The sequence below is a fragment of the Mobula hypostoma genome, chromosome 4 (genome assembly GCF_963921235.1).
Source record: "Mobula hypostoma chromosome 4, sMobHyp1.1, whole genome shotgun sequence".
NCBI lineage: Eukaryota > Metazoa > Chordata > Chondrichthyes > Myliobatiformes > Myliobatidae > Mobula > Mobula hypostoma.
In genome coordinates this window covers 187,328,038-187,343,456 of record NC_086100.1, presented here as the reverse complement: position 1 = coordinate 187,343,456, position 15,419 = coordinate 187,328,038, and the positions used below count along the sequence as shown (strand labels likewise).

The 15,419-nt window shown below is 43.9% G+C and overlaps 2 protein-coding genes across 3 annotated transcripts in view; one reads left to right on the top strand and one right to left on the bottom strand.

The window, feature by feature from the left end:
- gfra4a (GDNF family receptor alpha 4a) overlaps positions 1-15,419 on the bottom strand; it is a 422,120-nt gene that overhangs the window by 112,505 nt on the left and 294,196 nt on the right. The gene's annotated exons all lie outside the window — the stretch shown is intronic.
- The window catches only part of atrn (attractin), a 415,178-nt gene that overhangs the window by 361,417 nt on the left and 38,342 nt on the right, over positions 1-15,419 (top strand). The window lies entirely within an intron of this gene.

Below are 15,419 nucleotides of genomic sequence, written 5' to 3'. Positions count from 1 at the left end.
ACAAAGACATCACCCACGGTCAGGGTTGAACCTGGGTCTCTCGTACTGTGAGGGAACGGCTCTACTAGATGTGTCACTGTGACGCCCAGATTAACTGTATTTTACTTTCTGAAGTAACGTTTGTTCATTATATGTTTGAGGTTGGCGATCGTGGTCTTTCTACAGAAGTGGTTTGCCATTGCCTTCTTCTGGGCAGTGTGTTTACAAGACGAGTGACCCCAGCCATTATCAATACTCTTCAGAGATTGTCTGCCTGGCATCTGCACCCTGCCACCCTAAGTACTGCAAGATTCGCAGCATGTTGGGCAGCACTGGTGGAAAGCAAAAGAGATCACTTTGGAGTTACTGATGTCCGTTCGAAAAACAACTGTTTCAGTTGTTGACTGACATCCTTGTCAGCACGTGGATGAATGAAAAAATGGCGTGCTGTATGGGAAGGATTCTGTGAACGTGAACTGTTGCCTCCCTGATGCCAGGGTCAGGGATGCCTTAGATCATGCCCACAGCATTTTGGAGGGTTTGGGGGGTGGGGGAGCAGCCAGAGGTCTTGGTACATATTGGTACCAATGACATGGAAGGAAAAGCAAAGAGGTCCTGAAAAGAGAATTTAGAGAGCTAGGTAGAAAGCTGAGAAGCAGGATCTCCAGGGTAGTAATATCTGGATTGCTGCCTGTGTCACACGCCAGTGAGGGTAGAAACAGGATGATCTGACAGGATAATACATGACTGAGAAGCTGGTGCAGGGGGCAGAGCTTTGGGCTCTTGGATCACTGGGAACTCTTATGGAGGAGGTATCACCTGTTCAAAAGTGACGGGTTGCACCTGAACCTGAGAAGGACCATTATTCTCGCGGGCAGGTTTGTTAGAGCTGTTGGAGAGGGTTTAAACTAATTTGGCAGGGGGTGGGAACTGGAGTGAAGGGACTCAGGATAGGACGGATGGTAAAAAAAAACAAAGATAGCATGCAGTCAGACTATCAGGAATGGCAGGCAGATGATAATACAGAATTGCAGCCAGCAGGCTGAGTACCAGTGTATTAGAGATGCAGGATCAAAAAGGTAGCAAATGTAGTACTCTAAGTGTTATATCTCAATGCACGGAGTATAAGAAATAAGTTAGATGGTCTTGTTATTACAAATTGTTAGGTATGATGTTGTGACCATTACTGAATCATGCCTGTAGTTGGGAGCTGAATGTCCAAGCTTACACATTGCATTGGAGGGATAGGGAGGTAGGCAGAGGGGGTGGCGTTGCTCTGCTGGTAAAGAAAGGCATCAAATCATTAGAAAGATGTGACATAGGATTGGAAGATGTTGAATCTTTGTGGGTTGAGTTAAGAAACTGCAAGGGTCAAAGGACCCTGACAGCAGTTATATACAAGCCTCCCAACAATGGCTGGGATGTAGACCACAGATTATAACAGGAAATAGAAAAAGCATGTCAAAAGGCAATGGAAGATTTCAACATGGAGGTTATTTGAGGAAATCAGGATGGTGATGGAGATGAACTAAATGAGAATCTTGCAGAATTCCATTGCAGAAGGCACTAGCAGTGTGTCAGGTATTGAAGGTCATCAGGGAAGAGAAGTGAGTGCAGTTACTATTACAAGGGAGAAGATGCTTAAAAAGCTGAAAGACCTAAGGGTACATAAGTCACCCGGACCAGATGAACTGCACCCTAGAGTTCTGAAAAAGGTACTGGTAGAGATTGCAGAGGTATTAGTAATGATCTTTCAAAAATCATTGGACTCTGACATAGTGCCAGAGGACTGGAAAATTGCAAATGTCAATCCACTCTTTAAGAAAGGAGGAAGGCAGCAGAAAGGAAAATATAGATCTGACCTCAGTGGTTGGAATGATGTTGGAGTCAATTGTTAAGGATGAGGTTGTGGAGTACTTGGTGACACAGGACAAGATAGGAACAAGTCAGTATGGTTTTCTTAAGGGAAAAACTTGCCAGACAAACCTGATGGAATTCTTTGAGGAGATTACAGGTAGGATAGATAAAGGGGATGCAGTGGATGTTGTATATTTGGACTTACAGAAGTCCTTTGACAAGATGCCACATATGAGGCTGCTTACCAAGTTAAGAGCCCATGGTATTATGGGAAAGTTATTGGCATGGTTAGTAACCATGAGTGGTAATAACATGATCCTTTTGGGAAAATGGTCGGAGGAGGCTTATGAGGCGCTCCAGGGTTGTTTTGAGGTGACAGACTGGCAGGCACTCTGTGAGCCACATGGAGAGGATATTGATGGGCTCACAGAGTGCATCACTGATTACATCAACCTCTGTGTGGACTGCAGTGTTCCGACAAGAACTGTCCTTTGTTATTCAAATAACAAGCCATGGGTGACAAAGGACATTAAGGACATCCTGAACGCTAAAAAAGAGGGCATTTAGAGATGGAAATAGGGAGGAGCTGAGGGCAATACAGGGGGACGTGAAAGCCAGGATCAGGGAGGCTAAAGACAGGTACAGGAGGAAGCTTGAGTGGAAACTCCAGCAGAACAACATGAGAGAGGTCTGGAGGGGGATGAGGACCATCACTGGGTTCCGGCAAACTAGCAACAGAGGAGCTGAAGGCAGTGTGGACAGGGCCAACGAACTTAACCTGTTCTTTAACAGATTTGACATTGTGGCCCCTGCCCATCCCCCATATGAGCCATCTGTTGTCGGCCCCCAACCAACATATATTCCACTCTCCCCTCCTACCCCTCCTCACGGTCCCCCACCCTGCTCTCATGACTATACCCCTTCCCCACACAAAACCACCACGATGGGCTTCACAGCTGAACGGGTGAGAAGACAGCTGAAACGTCTCAACCCAAGCAAGGCTGCAGGACCGGATGGTGCCAGTACCAGGGTGCTCAAAGCCTGTGCCCCTCAGCTATGTGGAGTACTTCGCTATGTATTCAACCTGAGCCTGAGGCTCTGGAGGGTTCCTGTACTGTGGAAGATGTCCTGCCTCGTCCCTGTGCCGAAGACGCCGTGCCCCAGCGGCCTCAATGACTACAGACCGGTGGCATTGACCTCTCACATCATGAAGACCCTGAAGGGACTTGTTCTGGAGCTGCTCCGGCCTATGGTCAGGCCACACTTAGATCCCCTCCAGTTCGCCTACCAGCCCCGACTAGGAGTTGAGGATGCCATCGTCTACCTGCTGAACCGTGTCTATGCCCACTTGGACAAGCCAGCGAGCACTGTGAGGGTCATGATTTTTGACTTCTCCAGTGCATTTAACACCATCCGCCCTGCTCTGCTGGGGGAGAAGCTGACAGCGATGCAGGTGGATGCTTCCCTGGTGTCATGGATTCTTGATATCCTGACTTGCAGACCACAGTACGTGTGCTTGCAACACTGTGTGTCCGACAGAGTGATCAGCAGCACTGGGGCTCCACAGGGGACTGTCTTGTCTCCCGTTCTCTTCACCATTTACACCTCGGACTTCAACTACCTCGCAGAGTCTTGTCATCTTCAGAAGTTTTCGGATGACTCTGCCATAGTTGGATGAATCAGCAAGGGAGATGAAGCTGAGTACAGGGCTACGATAGGAAACTTTGTCACATGGTGTGAGCAGAATTATCTGCAGCTTAATGTGAAAAAGACTAAGGAGCTGGTGGTAGACCTGAGGAGAGCTAAGGTACCGATGACCCCTGTTTCCATCCACGGGGTCAGTGTGGACATGGTGGAGGATTACAAATACCTGGGGATACGAATTGACAATAAACTGGACTGGTCAAAGAACACTGAGGCTGTCTACAGGAAGAGTCAGAGCCGTCTCTATTTCCTGAGGAGACTGAGGTCCTTTAACATCTGCCGGACGATGCTGAGGATGTTCTACGAGTTTGTGGTGGCCAGTGTTATCATGTTTGCTGTTGTGTGCTGGGGCAGCAGGCTGAGGGTGGCAGACACCAACAGAATCAACAAACTCATTCGTAAGGCCAGTGATGTTGTGGGGATGGAACTGGACTCTCTGACAGTGGTGTCTGAAAAGAGGATGCTGTCCAAGTTGCATGCCATCTTGGTCAATGTCTCCCATCCACTACATAGTGTACTGGGTGGGCACAGGAGTACATTCAGCCAGAGACTCATTCCACCAAGATGCAACACAGAGCATCATAGGAAGTCATTCCTGCCTGTGGCCATCAAACTTTACAACTCCTCCCTTGGAGGGTCAGACACCCTGAGCCAATAGGCTGGTCCTGGACTTATTTCCTGGCGTAATTTACATATTACTATTTAACTATTTATGGTTTTATTACTATTTATTATTTATGGTGCAACTGTAACGAAAACCAATTTCCCCCGGGATCAATAAAGTATGACTATGATCCTTTTCTGGTTGGCTGCCAGTGACTTATGGTGTTCCACAGGTGTCGGTGTTGGGACCGCTTCCTTTTATGCTGTATATCAATTATTTAGATGATGGAATAGATGGCTTTGTTTCCAAGTTTGCAGATGATACGAACATTGGTGGAGGGGCAGGTAGTGTTGAGGAATCAGGAAAGCTGCAAAAGAATTTAGATTAGGAGAATGGGCAAGAGAGTGGTAAATAAAATACAAAGTTGGAAAATGCATGGTCATGCACTTTGGTAGAAGAAATAAATGTGCAGACTATTTTATAAACGGGGAGAAAATCCAAAAATCTGAGATGCAAAGGGACTTGAGAGTCCTTGTGCAGAACACCCTAAAGATTAACTTGCAGGTAGAGTGGTGGTGAGGAAGACAAATGTAATGTCAGCATTCATTTCAAGAGGTCCAGAATACTAGTGCAGGGATGTGATACTGAGGCTTTATAGGGCACTGGTGAGGCCTCACCTTGAGTATTTTGAACAGTTCTGGGCTCCTCATTTGAGAAAAGATGAGTTGCCATTGGAGAGGATTCAGAGGAGGTTCATATGGATGATTCAGGAATGAAAGGGCTAGCAAATGAGGAACATCTGATAGCTCTGGGTCTGTACTCGCTGGAATTTAAAAGAATGAGGGAGGATCTCATTGAAATCTTTCAAGCGTCGAAAGGCCTAGAGAGAATAGATATGGAAAGGATGTTTCCCACGGTGGGGGAGACTAGGACAAGAAGGTACTTAATGAATACTTTGCTTCAATATTCACTACAGAAAAGGATCTTGGCGATTGTAGGGATGACTTGCAGCAAACTGAAAAGCTTGAGAATGTAGCTATTAAGAAAGGGGATGTGCTGGAGCTTTTCGAAAGCATCAAGTTGGATAAGTCACCAGGATCAGACGGAATGTACCCGAGGCTACTGTGCGAAGTGAGGGAGCAGATTGCCGAGCCTCTGGCAATGATCTTTGCGTCATCGATGAGGACAGGAGAGGTTCAGGAGGATTGGAGGATTGCGGATGTTGTTCCCTTATTCAAGAAAGGGAGTAGGGATAGCCCAGGAAATTATAGGCCAGTGAGTCTTATTTCAGTGGTTGGTAAGTTGATGGATAAGATCCTGAGAGGCAGGATTTGTGAACATTTGGAGAGGTATAATATGATTAGGAATAGTCAGCATGACTTTGTCAAAGGCAGGTCGTGCTTTACGAGCTTGATTGAATCTTTTGAGGATGTGACTAAGCACATTGATGAAGGTAGAGCCGTAGATGTAGCTTATGGATTTTAGCAAGGCATTTGATAAGGTACCCCATGCAAGGCTTATTGAGAAAGTAAGGAGGCATGGGATCCAAGGGGACATTGCTTTGTGGATCCAGAACTGGCTTGCCCACAGAAGGCAAAGAGTGTTTGTAGACGGGTCATATTCTGCATGGAGGCCAGTGACCAGTGGTGTGCCTCAAGGATCTGTTCTGGGACCCCTACTCTTTGTGATTTTTATAAATGACCTGGATGAAGAAGTGGAGGGATGGGTTATTAAATTTGCTGATGACACAAAGGTTGGGAGTGTTGTGGATAGTGTGGAGGGCTGTCAGAGGTTACAGCAGGACATTGATAGGATGCAAAACTGGACTGAGAAGTGGCAGATGGAGTCCAACCCAGATAAGTGTGAGGTGGTTCATTCTGGTAAATCAAATATGATGGCAGAATATATCATTAATGGTAAGACTCTTGGTAGTGTGGAGGATCAGAGGGATCTTGGGGTCCGAGTCCTTAGGACACTGAAAGCTGTTCAACAGGTTGACTCTGTGGTTAAGAAGACATGCAGTGCATTGGCCTTCATCAATCATGGGATTGAGTTTAAGAGCTGAGAGGTAATGTTGCAGCTATATGGGACCCTGGTCAGACCCTACTTGGAGTACTGTGCTCAGTTCTGGTCGCTTCACTACAGGAAGGATATGGAAGCCATAGAAAGGGTGCAGAGGAGGTTTACAAGGACGATGCCTGGATTGGGGAGCATGCCTTATGAGAATAGGTTGCGTGAACTTGGTCTTTGCTCCTTGGAGTGATGGAGGATGAGAGGTGACCTGATAGAGGTGTACAAGATAATGAGAGGCATTGATTGTGTGGATAGTCAGAAGCTTTTCCCCAGGGCTGAAATGGCTAGCATGAGAGGGCATAGTTTTAAAGTGCTTGGAAGTAGGTACAGAGGAGATGTCAGGGGTTTTTTACGCAGAGTGGTGAGTGCACAGAATGGGCTGCTGGCGGCAGAGGTGGAGGCAGAAACGATAGGGTTTTTTAAGAGACTCCTGGATGGCTACATGGAGCTTAGAAAAATAGAGGGCTATGGGTAAAGCCCAGGTAGTTCTAAGGTAGAGACATGTTCGTCACAGCTTTGTGGGCCGAAGGGCCTGTATTGGGCTGTATGTTTTCTATGTTTCTGAGGCACAGCCTCATGACAGCCGATCATCCACTTGAAACAGAGAAGTGGAGAAATTTCTTTAGCCAGAGGGTGGTGAATTTGTGGAATTTATTACTACAGGCAGCTTTGGAGGCCAGGTCATCAGATGTATTTGAGGCAGAGCTTGATAGGTTGTTGATTGGACATGACATTAAAGATTACGGGGAGAAGGCCCGGGACTGGGGCTGAGGAGGGGGAGAAAGGATTAGCCATGATTGAATTGCAGAGCTGACTCAATGGGCCAAATGGCCTAATTCTACTCTTATGGTCTTATGTTGGAGTCAGTTAAAGGGATGGGCAACATTGTGGGCCAGGTGGCTTGTACTGTACTGCATTGTTCTGTGTTCTTTGTCTCTTTCACAAACAATGTTCAGTTGAGTATTTTTGCGCTATAACTCTCCTGCCATTGCTTTGTGATGTTAAGATAGTGGAAACCTCTTCTTAGAAATTCTTAGTATTGATATGACACAAACAACTCTGTGGAACAACATTATGAATAGCAATGAAGCAACAGTTAGCAAGAGAGCATCCATTATTTGTGGAACATCTCTTATTCCATAGAGTTTCTATATTTCTCTGCTCTTCAGTACCCAAAAGCACTGTAATTAAAGTTATTGTTACAATAAATCATCATTAATGGAAGATTCTTTTATTTTAAAAAATACCCCTTCATTAAAAAAATGCAAAATTACTATCAAAATGGGTTTATGGAAGTTAGTTAGGAGATAGAACAATATCAAGAAGGGATTATCAGAATTGAAGGATGTCCGTTTAGAACAGAGATGAGTTATTTCTTTAGCTAGAGGGTCGTAAATCTGTGGAATTTGTTGCTAAAGACAGCTGTGGAGGCCAAGTTATTAGGTATATTTAACGCAGAGGTGATTAGTTCTTGATTGGTAAAGATGTCAAAATTTACAGATAAAGGCAGGGGAATGGGATTGAGTGGGATAATAAATCAGCCATGATGGAATGGTAGAGCAGATTTGGGCCAAATGTCCCAATTCGGCTCCTGTGTCTTATGGGATTATGTGTTTAAGAATATTTTTAAAAACTAGCAATAAACTTCTCTCCCTATCACTTCGCATAAAATGTGTATTGATAACTTGATATCATGCTTGCTTTCTGATGCCAGCAACACAGAGCCAGCTTATTATAAGCATGAAAAATTGACCTCCAATGTTTTAAGTTGGATACTGTAGATCCTTACACTGAAGTTAAAGAAAGGAAAGAATGGAATATGGCCACATGATCATCTTTGGGAGTGACTTGGAATTGAGGATGAACTACATTGAGCTCTTTTAGTTCTAGGATTGCTGATGAGACGATCATGGGCTTCAAGACCTCTGCCATAACTGGACAAGGGGTGTTTGGGGTGGATGTATTCTTTAAAATGTTGTGCAGTTCTTGCACTGTTTGTGGTGGTCTCCTTGTGTTCCCGTTGAAACAGAGGCTTATCGAGGAAATTAAGATGTATGGTATCCATGGTAAGTTGGCTGTTCAGATTCAGATTTGGCTTGCCCCCAGAAGACAAAGAAATGGTGATAGGACTTTTTCTGGCTTGAGAACTATGACTAGTTCATTAGGCATCTGTTTGTAGATATATATAAATGACCTGGATAAATATGTAGATGGGATGGTTAGTAAGCTTGCAGATGATAGGAAGATTGGTAGTAAGCATAGTGTAGGAGACTGGCAAAGGATATAGCAGGATCAGTTGCAGATATGGGTGAAGAAATAGCAGATGGAGTTTAACCCAGCCAAATGGGAAGTGTTGCACTTTGAGTGTTCAAATGTAAAAGATAGTACATTGTTCTGTTCCATAAGACACAGGAACAGAATTAAGCCATTTGGCCCTTCAAGTCTATGTCACCATTCAGTCATGGCTAATTTATTTTCCCTTTCAATCCCTTTCTCCTGCCTTCTCTCCATAATCTTTGACACCTTTAGAGGGCAAGACTCTTTAAAGTGTTGATGATCAGAGGGACCTCGGAGTTCCAATTTCATAGCTCCCCAAACTGAAATCAATTCACTGGAATTTTATAGAGCTGCAACATAACTTCACAACTCTTGAACTGAGTTCCTTAACTAATGAAGTCAAGCATGCCATATGCATTCTTCATCACCCTATCAAACTGTGGCTACACAGTAAGGAAGTTATGGTTCAGTTACGCAGAGTTTTGATGACATAACACCTTGGCACAGTATTGCTCTCCTTATTTCAGGAGGGAAGTTGATGCTTTAGAAACAGCTTAGCAAAGTTACTCATCATCATCATTGTATGACGTGTGATCATGGTCTTGACCATGATGATTTTTGGCAAATTTTTCTACAGAAGTGGTTTGCCATTGCCTTCTTCTGGGTAGTGTCTTTGCCATTATCAATACTCTACAGAGATTTGGGGGCTAAACGTACTCCACCTTGCCCATGGGTGACCTGCAGGCTAGCAGAGGGAAGAAGTGCCTTACACTTGTACAGCCAGAACTTGGGAAATGTACAACTGAGGTTGTAGTCAGATTGAGCATGTTTTTATTGAATGACAGGGGAAGCTTCAGAGTCTGAGAGACCTATTCATGAGAAAGAAACGGAAGTAGGAATAAACTAATTTGAATGATGGATCCATAAAAAGCGACAGTTTTTTTAAACCATATTATTTTGCAGTCATGATTTTAAAATGTGTGCATACCTCAACAAGTGATGGACAACTTTTATTATTGTACCTTATATCTTTGTGGTTTTTTCCCTACATTCAGGTCATCAGCTGTATCTCCTGTACTTCCATGTGTACACTATTTGGAAAGAAAATTATTATCTATATATAGGAGTGGATGCATTATTCTGCACAGGGTTTTCATTATTTAAGATTTTCCATTACACAAATATCACTTTAATATTGCTAGTACATAAGCTGGAATTTGTTCTTTTGCTGAATTCCCGTGCATGCCTTTGGCTTCTGATTGGCAGTATTTCTTACCCATTGTTTTAGTTAAGGGGGGAAGGGGAGAAGATGGAGCCAGGCTTCTGACTGAAAAAATTTTACAGTTAAATGTGAAGGTGGTTTTAATGAAGTAAAGTCTGTTTAAAAACAAATCAAGATGGTATTGTGATCAGTTTTTTCCCATGACTACATTAAAATATGATGCTGCTTCACAATTATTGGAAAGATTTCATTCAAATTTTGATGTTTGGTCTCATTTTTGTTGTTTGGTCTCAGTCTTGTTGTTTCGTGTTGTGCAAAGGCTTGGAATGCTGTCCTCATCGGCCATTTGAGAGTTCATGAGTCTTGGCGTATACCAGTACTTTCCAGCCATATGCTTGAACTGATACACTCACACAATTTCTCAGATGTTTTTAAATAATGGATATTGTCTTTCACAATGTAACATGAGCTCCAGTTAAATTACTCAGTGTCATGTTTTGACATTTTAGCCAGAAGCCCTTTGGTGAACTGTTCTCTCTCACTCTCTTTTCTCTCTGTTTGTCTCCCCCTCCTGCTTGTTCCTTGTCCCACTTCCTCTCCTTTCTGCTCCCTCTCCCTCCTCCAAGTCTTCCCTTTCCTTCTCCACCTCCCCAGATCTCTCTGATACTTTCTCTCTGAGGGTTTTACCTGTATTTTGTCATAAAAGATCAATAGAATATGATCCAGATTGCTTTTGCGTTTATTGTAATGATTCCCTAAAGCAGTTTTCATGCTTCTCTCTGGTAGCATCACAAGAAGAAAGCCAGCTGCTAATATAAAGTATGATAGCACAAGTGGCAAAATCGTATTCACTTGAAGAGTGAATTACTTGTAATTCCACTCTGTCTGATTTTGTGAACATCGAGCAAAGTGAATCATTACAAGAAGGTAGCCGCTTTTATTATTTTGTGCCTTATTGTGATATGTCATCTTCATTATGTGTCTCGTGGTATGACATAGGCAATCATTGTCTTTCTCTGACCATGATCATTCTTGGCAAATTTTTCTACAGAAGTGTTTGCCATTACCTTCTTCTGGGCAGTGTCTTTACAAGACAGGTAACCCCAGCCATTATCAATACTTTTCAGAGATTGTCTGCCTGGCATCAGTGGTTGCATAACCAGGACTTGTGATATGCACCAGTTGCTCATACGACCAGCCATGGCTTCACATGACACTGACTGGTTTGGGGGGGGGGGGGTGCTAAATAGGTGCTGCACATTGCCCAAGGTTGACCTAAAGGCTCGGGAAGGGAAGGAGTGGCTTTCACCTTCATTGGCAGAGACATATCTCCACCCAGCCATCTGACATTTAAAATATTTCAGACCATTTGCATCTGGTGCAAGGAGGATTATTGAAGCATTGGTGAACAGTGAGGTATAGTTTACCATCTTCAGTTCACCAAAAAGCTTTGGCAAGTCAGCAAGTAAATATAATTCTGACACCATGGTCAAGGTCCTGGTTGATGTGGGAGTCCCAGCAATGTTAACACTGTTGACTGTCATTGGGAGGTTGATTGGTTGATTAGTAAGGGCATCAAAGGTTACAGGGAGCAGGCAGGAGTGTGGGGTTGAGAGGGAAAATAAATCAGCCAAGATGGAATGGCAGTGCAGACTCAATGGGCCAAATTGCCTTATTCCGCTCCTATGTATTATCGTCTTATCGTTAGGTAACTGCTAGAGCCATATGCCTTGTGACCTTTCTCTGAAAAATACTTTCCATTAGGTTATGAGAGCATTTTATTAAAGAACAAAAATAAATTGTCCATGAAGTTTTACATACAAAATAAATGTAATCTTGACCAAATGCTTTGTAGTGTAGTGGTTAGTGCAATCGCTATTTATTTATTTAGAGATACAGCACTCGAACAGGCCCTTCCAGCCCAAGGGTAACACATACTAAATGCCAGAGGAACTCAGGAGGTCAGGCAGCATCTATCAGTCAACTGTGCTGGCTGACCCTTCATCAGGATCCTTCAGGCCCAACGAGCCCACGCCAATTCTGCTTGGTACTGCGCAAGCACTGCTGGACGGCTGTTATAACGCGCAGTCGGTGTGAACGGCGTGGGAGTTAAATTGTAAAATAAGCTTTTTTGACTAGATCCCCTAAATCGATTTGATTGAGTCTATCTTTAAAAATATTAATGTCAGAAATACTGCGCAGGTCTGGCGGCAGAAGATTCCACTCTCTTGTTGATCTTGGGTGGAGGGAGGGTAGAGGGAATACTGGTAGCAAATCTTATTGAATGAAGGAGTTTCCAATATGTGAGGTCCAGTTTGCTGTCGAGTTGAACTGACCCTGTGACGAATTTGGATGTTTGATGGAGTGGTGTTGTGAACTTCTTTGAAAATTAAAATTAACCATAGTTTAATACGTCGGTTTTCAGGTGGTTCCCATTGAAGGTTAGGGAGCATGTTGGTGACACTGGGTTTCCTGTTGTAATTGTTTAACACAAAGCGAGCAGCACGGCGTTGGATTTTTTCGATGGATTTCTTATTGTTAGCTTGATGGGGATCCCATGTGGCCGCGCAATACTCAACCTTTGGACGGACAAGTGTCTTAAATGTCATGTCCTTGACGGATTTACTACATGAGTGGAGGTTTCTTCTCGGGCTACCCAGCACTTTATTTGCTTTGCCTGTAATCTGATTGATGTGGGATGCCCAGTTAAGGATCTTAACTGCTAATTTCAACACCAAGATATGGGTGGTGGGTGACTGTTTCAAGAATCTGTCCATTCATGTTATATGTCGCGTTGATTGGTTTAACTTTGTGAATGACACGCATAGCATAACGTTTAGATGAGTTGAAGGACATTTGCCATTGAGACTCCCATTGACATAATGAATCAATATCGCTGCCCGCTTACACCCACGAGACCAATTAACCTCGCAACCCTACCGTCTTTGGAATGTGGTGGGGAGGAGCTAGAGAACCTGGAGGAAACATACGTGTTCGTGGGGAGAATGTACAAACTCCTTACAGACTGTGGCAGAATTGAACCTGGGTAGCCGGTATTGTAATCCTGTTATGCTAACCATCCCTGAAATATAGCTTTGCAGTGTCAGTGATTACTGATCGGGGTTCAATTCCCGCCGCTGTCTGTCAGGAGGTTGTACATTCTCCCTGTGATTGTGTGGGTTCGTTTTGAGTGCTCCTGTTTCCTCCCACATTCCCAAAACACAGGGTTGGTAAGTTGTAGGCATGCTATGTTGGCGCCTGAAGCTAGGTGATGCCTGTGGGCTGACCCCAGTGCAATCTCTGGATTGTGTTGGTTATTGATACAAGAGGGTGCATTTCATTATGTTTTGATGGTTCAATGTACATGTGACAGCTAATCCTTAACCTTTAAACTCTTCCCCATGTTTTAGTTAGCCTGAGTTCAACTGAATGCTCCTGATTGTGGGTCAATATTTTTTTCCGTCTAAAGTGAAATGCAAATTCATATTAAGGAAAAAGAATAAAATCATCTCTACATTTTCCCTCTTCAAGGCTTCTGTTGTGAGCAGCCTCAGTTAGAGAATGCAGTGTTAATTTTGGTATCATCCATCTAATATCAAACAGCGCATTTTAGAGGAGTCTGAAAATTCTCTCTATTCTCTCTTTGCCATTTAATGACATAGTTTCTGATTTCCATTTGCTTCCATGTAACATTTTCTAGCTGAGGTTAGTTCACTTTGCCAGTCCCTTCTAATTACTGTTCTTTGAAATTTTGGAGGAGTTGACTTCTGCATGGCCTGGCCCTTAACACCCAGAAGACCAAGGAGATCATTGTGGACTTCAGGCATGCTAGGAGCCACACTCACGTCCCCATCTACATCAACGGGGCTGTAGTGGAGTGTGTATCAAGCTTCAAATTCCTTGGTGTCCACATTTCCGAGGATCTCACCTGGTCCCTGAACTCCTCCATCCTGATCAAAAAGGCACAACAGCACCTTTATTTCCTGCGGAGCATCAAGAAAGCTCACCTCTGTCCCAGGATACTGACAGACTTTTACCGCTGTACCATTGAGAGCATACTCACCAAATGCAGCTTAGTGTGGTATGGCAATTGTTCTGTATCGGACCGCAAATTACTCCAGCGTGTGGTGAAAACTGCCCAGCGGATTATCAGTACCCAATTGCCCACGATTGAGAACATCTACCATATACGCTGTCTGGGCAGGGCGAAAAGCATTATCAAGGATGCATCTCACCCTATCCATGGGGTTTTTACTCTCCTCCCATCCGGTAGGCACTACAGGAGCCTCCGCTCCCACACCAGCAGGCACAGGAAGAGCTTCTTCCCTGAGGCTGTGACCCTGCTGAACCTCATATCACAGCGCTAAACAGTATTGCACCCATATTGTACTGTCTCAGTAGTTTTATATTTGTGTGCTGTAGCACTTACTTTTTATTCACAGTTACTTTGTAAATAACACTATTCTTTGCATTTCTGGTTAGATGCTAACTGCATTTCATTGGCTTTGTATCTGTACTCAGCACAATGATAATAAAGTGGAATCTAATCTAATCTAATCTTTACACTAAAGAACTTTTCCACATCCGGAAAACAAAACGTCTGTGATTTGGTTATTTGAGCAGTAAAATCTAACAAATTTGATGAAGTGCAGAAGACAATAAATTAAGTTAGAATAGATCTTTTTCTTTTCCCAGATGTACTGTAAGCTCCAGCTCTTAGTTGCTCCCACCAAGGTATAAATTGCCTCAATTCTCAATAATAACCATGTTTTGTTAACTGAAACATGCAAATAACACTCAATGGCCACATTTTTAGATGCCTCCTGTACCTAATAAAGTGACCACTTAGTGTATGTTAACAACAGGAATTCTGCAGATGCTGAAAATTCAAGCAACACACATCAAGGTTGCTGGTGAACGCAGCAGGCCAGGCAGCATCTCTAGGAAGAAGTACAGTCGACGTTTCAGGCCGAGACCCTTCGTCAGGACTAACTGAAGGAAGAGTTAGTAAGAGATTTGAAAGTGGGAGGGGGAGGGGGAGATCCAAAATGATAGGAGAAGACAGGAGGGGTAGGGATGGAGCCAAGAGCTGGACAGGTGATTGGCAAAGGGGATATGAGAGGATCATGGGACAGGAGGCCCAGAGAGAAGGAAAAGGGGGAGGGGGAACCCAGAGGATGGGCAAGGGGTATAGTCAGAGGGACAGAGGGAGAAAAAGGAGAGTGAGAGAAAGAATGTGTTTATAAAAATAAATAACAGATGGGGTACGAGGGGGAGGTGGGGCATTAGCGGAAGTTAGAGAAGTCGATGTTCATGCCATCAGGTTGGAGGCTACCCAGACGGAATATAAGTTGTTGTTCCTCCAACCTGAGTGTGGCTTCATCTTTACAGTAGAGGAGGCCGTGGATAGACATGTCAGAATGGGAATGGGATGTGGAATTAAAACGTGTGGCCACTGGGAGATCCTGCTTTCTCTGGCGGACAGAGTATATTCATGGTCTCCTGCAGCTGTAGCCCACCCACTTCAAGGTTCACTGTGTTGTGAGTTCAGAGATGCTCTTCTTCACACCATTGTTGTAACACATTATTTGAGATACTGCCGCCTTCCCATGAGCTCGAATCAGTCCGGCTATTCTCCTGTGATCTCTCTCAATAGCAAGGCATTTTTTCCCACAGACCTGCCAGTCATCTGATTTTTTTTTT